The sequence below is a fragment of the Echinops telfairi genome, unplaced genomic scaffold (genome assembly GCF_000313985.2).
Source record: "Echinops telfairi isolate 266 unplaced genomic scaffold, ASM31398v2 ScPeMD7_2;HRSCAF=8, whole genome shotgun sequence".
Lineage (NCBI taxonomy): Eukaryota > Metazoa > Chordata > Mammalia > Afrosoricida > Tenrecidae > Echinops > Echinops telfairi.
Window position 1 is genome coordinate 30,767,345 of NW_022103898.1, and position 10,295 is coordinate 30,777,639.

Below are 10,295 nucleotides of genomic sequence, written 5' to 3' on the forward strand. Positions count from 1 at the left end.
ATAGTAAAAAGTTGATTTTTGTTTTGAGAAATATGAAAGACTAGCCAGGGTTAGGGGGTTCCCAACTTAATTTTTAACAGAAGGAAAAAACTACCATAAAACACCCTTTTTTCAAAAAGGAGAGCTATACAAAACCATGGTTGCGTTATTGCTGAGCCTGCTGTCGCTCAGAAGAGGGCCCGTGTTTTCCAACTGGCGGACACTGTGTGGACTAGGGAGCCCAACACGGACCTCTAAGACACAATGCACGTACAACCTCTATTGCTCCAGGGAAAGCAGAGATGGGGAGGCCTGTCCTCTGGGCTTCCACTTCATCTTTCCCTGGAGGTCCCAGAGACACTTTGGGGGAAGCAGGAATTCATGCAAAGCAGTTTGAAAATCACTTTATTTGATGCCTCCAGGGAGACTTCCAGCTCCAAGCATCATTAATCAGGTGCGATTTTCAATCTAAGCCAACAGAGGCCTAAAGAAGTACAAAGTTTTGATAGAAGCCGATTTCACAGCAAAGCAAGACGAGAGAGCCTGATAGTTCGCATCTGTAAGCATTTAGATTCTAATGGAACCAGGGGCAATAAGCAGCCTAGATTTGAAGATTGAATCAAGCTGGGCAAACCTAATTGCTTTCCCCCCCCCTTCTTCATTTTTAAAGGGAGTGAGCATTGCATGATTAATAAAAGTGAGGGAGAATGAAGATGTAACATAACCTAATTTTGGTAAAGCACTTAATACAGTATCTAATAAAGTCTAACTTGTAAAATGAATTCCAATTGGATTGGATTCTATACTGGCTGAGAACTGAGGGCTGGTGAAACAGAAACGGAGGATCAAGGTGGTGTGTCATATTACAGAGAGTCTTGGAGCGCTGCCCCAGGAATCAATGAAAGTCTAGTGTTAGTTAACAGCTTCATTAATGACCTACAAGATGAGACAAAAGAATATGTTAATGAATGTTTTTGAAGAGAAGGAGAGATGCTGTGAATTCCAGTCTCAACTGAGAGGTTTGCAAGGAGAATTCAAATATGTAGAAACAACTGGGAAGAAACATCTTAGAAGCAGATATTTGGAGGAATGATTGCAAAGGTTTGGAGGAAATACATTTCTATGTCTTATAAAATAGCAGTCTTGGTGATTTGAGAGAAGCAAGCCTTTAACCCAACCATGAAATTAAGTGTTAGCCTATCTGTCTAGGACAATCCCTGGCCCTAGCAAAACAAATACATAAATAATCACAGGTAAAGCAGCAATGAGACCAAAATCACCTTTTTCTTCTTTACTTTTTATTTTTTACTGGAATGTTAGTGGTCTTCTGATAAAGGATAGAAACAATAGGAAGAGCAATAGAAAAGGATCTGATTTTATTTTTTTTAAGGAGAAGAAGAAGGAGATCAAACCAATCGAAGCCAACCGACTGCCATTGAGTAGATTCTGACTCATAGACACCCTGACCTGTTTATGATTTTCTCTCTCCCCTAAGATAAGCACTTCAATAGCCTCCTGATTTTTTTTTAAGATCAAGAACCAGTCGGATTAAATGATGTAAGAATTCCCATAATCTCAAAGTCCAGCAAAATTCAGTTGCTTTTCTTCTGAGGTACGAAAAGAAAGCCAACATTATACTCCATGCTCAAAATCACTTCTTTAATCTTGGCCGTGATCTTCTCTCTCTCTCTCTCTCTCTCCCTCTCTCTCTCAGTAATTTCTGTACAATAGAATGAAAGACAGAATCCTTAACCTCAGGAGGAAAAGCTGGAAGCTGGGTGAGACACACACCTGTCAGAGAAGGAAATTAAATATTTTTCACTAATAGAGAACTAAAAAAAAAAGGTCTATGTTAAGAATGCACACTGTCAGAGACTGAAAATGTGCAAGATCTCAAAAAAAAATAAAGCAATCCTCTTGTGTTCTTGCTCACAGCATGTAAAGAAATAAATATTCAAATCCACAGACAAATGGAAACAGATGAAATTAGAACGTCTTCACAGAGGAGGGAACCTGTGAATTTTTACTTGATGATCCCATAGGCATGTATGAGTATGTCAATTAGACACCAGAATAGTGGAGAGGAATAGCAAGAGATAAGACCAAAATAGCAGATGATGCCAAACATCACCCACCTTAGAAGCTGTTCCATGGTGTTTTCATGTTATCCTATCCCTGGTGGGACGTCACTGGGGAATTTTGCATAAGATTATGAAATGGTCAGACATATGCAAGACAACGTGCAAAAGCCAGAACCACTGCCAGGCAGAAACCTGTCAGAAAAGGCAAAATCAAATATTTTCCATTTTAATAGAGAATGATGGGGAAGTGGCAGGAGGACTCTGTCAAAAGAGGGAAACTGGTGACATCCAGAAAAATAAGCCAGTCTTGTCAAGTTCTGGTGCTCCTGGGTTTCACTCAATATTAGCAAAATCCTCTGCTCTCCCGATGTTAGTCACAGCCTCCGAACAGCTTCCCTCTTCTGTCTCCTTCCTATAGTTCAGCCGAAAGGCAGCTGCCAGGTTGAGCCTGTTAAAACGTAACTCAGATCATAACATCTGCTCAACACTTCCGATGAAAGCTGAAAGCTCAGTCCTTGAGAGTCTTCTTCAACAGAGAATAGCTACAGATAAAGGACGACACGATTAAGAAAAGACCTAACCAAAAGATTGGAAAGGGCATCTCTGGACGACAAATTGTGATAGTGAGTCAAAAATATGTTGCTATTAGAGTTCTAATTCATTCATGCATGGCTTTATTTCAAACAAAATATGCTCACACATGTCTCAGTGATCAGTGGATGGCTGCAGGCAAGTTTTCTCAGTCATCCACCTATCTTCTGCAAAACTCAACTCACCACCATTGAGTTAATGGACTCATAGCTACCCCATAGGACAGGGTAGAACTAGGAAGCCTCATCTTTCTTCTCTGGTGTATCTGGTCATTTTGAACTGCTGATCTTGTGGTTAGCAGGCCATTGTGTAACTAACACAATTAAAAAATAGGCCCAACCTCAATTGTGGCTTGTGAAAGCCCCTGACCCATTGAGACACAAGGTCTCTTCAGAAGGTGACGGAGACTGTTTTATTGGTTTCCAAAGAGGCAATCTTGACGGATATTCTGGGAGGACACAGAATAATCATGAGGGTTTGGTGAAAGCCCCAAGAACATGATCTTTTAATAACAAAAAAGTTATGAACTTAAAAAATGAGCAAAGTATTCAAAATCGTCACATTAGAAAAAGAGAGAAAAAGTTTTAAGAAAATAGACAATGGCACTGGTGAGAAAAGATGCAGGAAATTTACACAGTTGCATCATTTTCCATCTGATAATACATCTGTTGTGTTCAAGGGTAGCAAGGGCTATCCAGTGAGAATTGCTTCTGGCAACCTTATACCATCCCTGAGACAGTTCTGATCTTGCCCCTCGGACTTTGTTTCATTCCAAAAAGAATATGGTTTGAAACCCTTGAGTGCAAAAGGCATTGGTGAAAAGCAAGCCTCCGGAAATTAACAGAAGATGAATTGCAATGCTTCATTCAACAAATGAATACAGCTCTAGACGTACTCACTTATCTGTGACAAGATATTTGGAAGACAGCTACCGAGCCAAGTTACTGGAAGAAATCCATATCTGAGCCCATTGCAAAGGACAGTTAGTCAGTAGAATGTTGAATAAGTCTAGCAATAACATTACTACCACATACAAGTAGAATTTTTCTGAAGATAATTCAGAAACAATTTCTGATGTCAAATGACCTTAGCTGAAAGCAAAGACTATGAGAAAGGTACCACACTGGCTATGCAAAGGCATTCAACTATGTAGACCCTAACAATCTATGAATAACACTGAGAGCAATGGGAATGCCAGACACTTCATTTTGCTCCTGCAGAACTCATACATGGACCAAGAGGCAATCATTTAAACAGAAAAGGGGGATAATTCAAAGTTTAAAATCAAGAAAACTGTACATCAGGCTTGTATTTTTTCACTATACTTACTCGATCTTTATGGCTGAGCAAGTGATCCAAGAGGCTTAACTGTACGTAAAAGCATAGAACATCAGTATTGGAAGGACATTCATGAACAATCTGTGTTTAATAGATGACACACCCTTGCTTAATGAAATAAAGAATAATTGAAGCGCTTACTGATGAACATCAAAAACTATACTTCAACATAAAGAAAACAATTCAGGACGAAGAAGCAATACCATGATGAATGGAGGAAAATTTGAGCGTTCCAAAGTCTTCGTCTTACTTGGGTCTAAAATCCACAACAACCCTGAATGCGGCATAGAAGAAATCAAATGATGCATTGCATGGGGCAAGTCCACTGCCAGAGACCTCTTTAAAAATTTTAGGGAGCAAATAAGTCATTTTGAGGTCGAGGTATGATATTTTCATTTGCCTTATATACATGTAAAAACTGTGAACAGAGAACTCTAAAGAATAATTGATGTGTTTGAATTATGGCTCAGCAAATAATACTGAATATTGTATGGACCACCAAAAGAATAAAATCTCCTTCTTGGAAAAAGCACAGCCAAGAATGCCCCTTAGAAGTGAGAATGGTGGGACTCCATCTCAATACTTTGGTTATGTTATCTGGAAGGACCACTCCATGGAGAAAGCCCTCACGCTTAGAGAAAGAGAGAGTCAGGAGAAACAGAAGTCTCTCAACAAGATGGAATGGCACAATGACTAAAACAGTGGTTCTCAACCTTCCTAATGCTGCGACCCTTTCATACAGTGCCTCATGTTGTGGTGATCCCCCAACCATAAAATTATTTTTGTTGCTTCTTCATAACTGTAATTTTGCTACTGTTATGAAGCGGGCAACCCCTGTGAAAGGGTCATTCGACCCCCAAAGGGGTCGTGACCCACAAGTTGAGAATTGCTGGAATAAAACACTGGGCTCAAGGACAACAAAGATTCTGCGAATGGACCAGATTGCCCAATACATAACACACTATACTATGAGGGCTACTAGCATCAACAGTTATTAGTGTTCTTCAATATATGCTATATATTTTTGGTAAACTCATTTGAAAATAAGTTATAGATAAACTTTTGAGTGAAGAACAGCATATACAAACAAGATCTGATATCAGATGCACTAACTGCTTGGGATGTTTTTGTTTCTACACCAAATTTTGCAATATTGCAAATTGAGAGGTTTCTTGCCTCACTGCCATTGAGTCAATTCCATCGCAGAGTGAGCCTACCCGGGACTTTGAGACAGTAAAGGTTGACAGGAGCAGAGAGTCTCACCTTTCCACCATGGAGTAACTGAGGGTTCATATTATTGACCTTGCAATTAGCAGCACAAGGTATAACCCATTACATCACTAGGGATCCCTTTGAGGTCTATGATTCTTAAATTTATATCGATATTAACAGTTAAAATTTAAGTGAAAAACATTTAACTTCTTTAATTTTATATTTATACTTTACACTTGGTTCCTAATAACATTAACATTTTGGTTAAACAATAACATACATATTTCAAAACCCTAACCCCTAAAGTATTACCAACAATGAGTTAATTGAAGTTTAATATATTTTTAATTGTTTTTTAATAATATATCTAATAATATATCTGTGATAGATGGATTTTATATCAATTTGGTTGGGTCAAGTGGTTTGGAACTTCAAAGCCCATGAATCCCTGTGATGTGACTAACATAATTTAATTAATAAACTCAATAATGGAATCTGCTATGAACTTCCATTCATTGGTAAGATTAGGATGGAAAGTCATAGGACTAAAGCAATTGAAAGAAAGTTTCCTTGGGGGTGTGGTCTACTTCCTACATAAGGATCCGTTGAAACTTTGCTTCATTTTTGCTGAGTCCGGATTCTGCATCTGGTTCATCAACTTCTAGTTTCTGGACTTTAGCCAAAAACTACCATATTGCCTTTCAACACCAGGAACTGTCAGTGGCCCACCATCTGACCTGTTGACCTTGGATTCATTTATCAGCCTAACACCCGACTGATGTGTTCCTGCCACTCTTGGGCTAATTAGTCCTGAAACATTGAATCAACAGAAGCCTCCAGCTTAATATCTAACCCACAGAACCCAAACTGGACATGCCTACGTCTACAACGGTGTAAGTCATATTCTTGATATAGACTTCTCTCTTTTAATGTATGAAATGAGGCGGCATGGTTAATATGCAAATTATTTGTGACCATCTGATGAAGTAATTGGTGAAAAGAAGGGCTCTGATCACCGGTTCTCAACCTGTGGGTCGCAAACCCTTTGGGGGTTGAATGACCCTTTCACAGGGGTTGCCCGATTCATAACAGTAGCAAAATTACAGTTATGAAGTAGCAATGAAAATAATTTTATGGTGGTGGTGGGGTGGTCACCACAACATGAGGAACTGTATTGAAGGGTGGTGGAATTAGGAAGGGTAAGAACCACTGCTCTGAATAATCATGTGTTTTAAAATAATATATTTTAGCACTTTTGTCAAAATGAAAAGTATAGCAAAGCTGGTCATTTGGTATTGCTTGCAATACACCAGGTGGTAAAGGAAAGAAATAAGCTCAGGGCTTCAAAGTCATAACTCACGCACCATATACAAGATCTCAAATTTTCCACTTGGGTCCTGAACAAAAGTCTTATTTGTTATCATAAGAAAGATGATATTGCTGAAACCCAAATCCACAGTCTTACATAACAATGACTGGATTACATCACCAATTGCATTCCCAACCTCAAATGGTATCTGCTGTGAAAGTCAGGGAAGAAATGAAACCCTGAAACTTGATCAGATAATCAGAAAGAGGTACACACTGGGCTCTAAATTCCATTGAATCATTTGACAATATTCCTTCAAAGTTGCCTGCTAATTCATTATCAGTAAAACCATTATCCCCTCCACCTACAGTTTGAGATTTGTCCAATTGTGCAGGTTTATATGGCATCTTGAGGCAGGTGCGTTACAAGACATTGTTGAGTGTTCCTAAGAAACTCTTAGCACTCAGTGTTGCTTACAGACCTATAACTAGATTGAAGTCCTAGTGACTCCCAAAAGCTGAAGTACAAATTCTGACCCAGGAAGAGATGTGCTATAGTCCAAAGGAACTACTAGAGTTTTCTAATATATACAAACAGAAATCTGGAGGAAACATATGCGAATAGTTATTAAAGGTATGGGATGATGGTGCAAGGAACATAGGTTGGATAAGTCTAAGTTGGTTGGTTATGACTCCATTAAGCACAGATTCTTCTTTCATTGTTTCAGCTAGAGAAGTTAGGAGATGATATAATAGATTATTTGGTTCAAGTCGGCCTACAAAAACTCAAATAGAAGGACCATGTCTACCTTGGTAGACTGTAGAAGTTATCCAAAGGCTTAGGGAAATCGGCTTGTTCAGGACAGACTCATAGACACACACCTGGTATGCCCTGAGGACATACTTTTTACCACATGTGACACTGAGGTTTGGGGTCAATTTTGCTGGGTCAGGATTCTCAGTAGTTAGGCAGTTAAATGACATGTCCCCATGTCATTGGGGACAATGACATGAACTAACATAATGTAATCAACTCCATAATGATATCTGCTGTGAGCAGCCATGCAATTGTAAGATTTTGGTGGAATTCAACCCCCTTACTAAGTTCACAGCCCTGATAAAATTGAAGTTTTTTCATATGTGTAACCTACTTCCTATGTGTAAGTGGACACAGAAAATTTGCTTGCTCCTTGATGGTTATAGACCTCGGGTGTGGCTCATTTACTTCTAGTTCCTTGAACTTGAACCAATCACCGCCTAAGGCAGATGATCAGGTGCAGAAATGGGGACTATAATTGTTATGAGAATTCTCTCTTAGTATGTATGCATTAAATATTTTTGTTTTGCTCATTTCTAAAATATAAGATGTAAATGAGATACTGTGTTTTTGGTGTATGCATGTTAATTTATCATACTAGGTACAAACATGGCCTTATTACTGCCTTTTTTTAGAGATTATGTATGGTTTAAGGAGATGTGTACAGGTGCCAAATTGACAAGGGGTAGACTGTGATGGTTTGGCTTTGTATAAACTTGACCAGGCTAGGATTCTCAGTGGTTTGGCAGTTTTTGTTGCTGTGGTGGTTGTGGGTGTTGTTAGGTGCCATCAAGTTGATTCTGACCCATAGCAATCCCATGCACATCAGAAGGATGTGCCTGATCCTGTACCATCCTCACAACTGTTCCTATGCCTGAAGCCGTTGTTGCAGCCACAGGGTCAATCCATCTCCTTGAAAACATGTCTCTTTTTTGCTGTCCATCCACGCCACAAAGCATGATGTCCTCCCGGGACTGGTCTCCCTTGACAGAATGTCCAAAGTATATAAGATGAAGCCTCACCATCCTTGTCTTTAAGGAGCATTCTGGCTGTACTTCTTGCAAGACAAATTAGTTTGTCTTTTCAGCATCCCATGGTATTTTCGATATTCTCTGCCAGCACCATAGTTCAAATACATCAATTCTTTTACGGTCTTCCTTATTCAATGTCCAACGTTCACATGCATATGAGGCAATTGAAAATACCATGGCAAAAAAAAAAGAAAGAAAGAAAAGAAAACACCTTGGCTTGGGTCAGGTGTAGCTTAGTCCTCCGAGAGGACTCTAAAGAGGTCTTGTGAGGCAGATTTACCTAATGCAAGACATCTTTTGATTTTGACTTCTGCTTCCATGAGCCTTGATTGTGGATTCAAGCAAGACAAAATATTTGACAACTTCAATGTTTTCTATCATGATGTTACCTATTGGTCTAGTTGTGAGGATTTTGGTCTTTAAATTGCATCATCTTTAAACTGAAGGCTGAAAATCCTTGATCTTCATCATCAAGTGCTTCAAGTTGTCCTCATTTTCAGCAAGCAAGGTTGTGTCATCTGCATATTGCAGGTTGTTAATAAGCTTTCCTTCAATCCTGATGATGAATTGAACTTCATGCAATCTAGCTCCTCTGATAATTTGCTCAATATACAGATTAAACAAGCATGGTGAGAGGATGCAACCAAGATGCACGCCTTTCCTGATTTAGAAGCATGCAGTCTTCTCTTGTTTTGTTTACACAACTGTGTCTTGATCCACACACAAGTCCCATATGAGCTCCATAAAGTGTTTGGGAATTCCCATTCCTTCAAGGTTACCCACAGTTTGTTCAGATTCATACATTTAAATGCCTTGACACAGTCAGTGAAACACAAGTAGACATCGTTCTGGCATATCACCAATGTTATCCCGTGTTCCATGGCCTCTTCTAAAGCTGGCTTGAACCTCTGGCAGCTTACTTTCAATGAACCGCTGCCACCACTGTTGGATGATCTTCAGCAACATTTCACTTGTATATTATATCAATATCATTCTATAATGTGAGCATTCTGTTGGAGTGGATACAAATATGGACCTCTTCCAATCAGTTGGCCAAGTAATCGTCTTTCAAAGTTCCTAGAATAGACAGGTAGGCTTCCCATGCTTCAGCAGCTTGTGGAATATTTCAGCATCGTGTGCGTTTGTCAGGTAAGGCCTACTAACCTCCCATGACGTGACCTAACACCAAATAACCACCTTTATAATGGGAACTGCTGAGAACAGCAATCAGTTGTAAGACTAGGATTGCTTTTAATATGATATCACACTAGTTAACCACCATAATATTGTTCTCAAAAATCACAATAGATCAATCAATCTCTGAATGGTGATATCATCTATCATTCTAATAAAGCAAACAATTGCTTTAATTACATTTGTTTATACTTGGGCTTATTTTTTTTAACCATTTGGATTAACTTTATCATTGGCTGGTATAATGGAGCTCTAGTGGCATTGTTGGAAAGTGCTGGATCAATATCTGTAAGGTCGGCAGTTTGAACCCACTAGCCATTCCCCAGGAAACAGATGAGGGTACCTGCTGAATAAAGAATGACTGCATTGGAAACTGTATTGGTTGTTATAAGTAGGAATTGGCACAATAGCAGTGGGCTTTATTATTTTTTAGTTTTTAAATATATGAAACATTTGTATGATCTCAAAAACAACAACAAAAATTATTTCCAAACAAGTGTGGCTTTCAGTGCCCTAGCCTTTCAGTTTGTCTGTCAGTATGTCAAACTGTGGTGGTTTATGTGTTGCTGGGGTGCCGGAAGCTAGGTCACTGGTATTTCAAATGCCAGCAGCATCACCCAAAGTTAAAAGATTTCAGTAGGGCTTCAACCAGACCAAGAACAGACCGTGACTGTCCACTTGGGGGGAAGTAGCCACTAAAAACCTTAGGCCTAGTTTGGAAACATTGTCAGATATGGAAGGCCT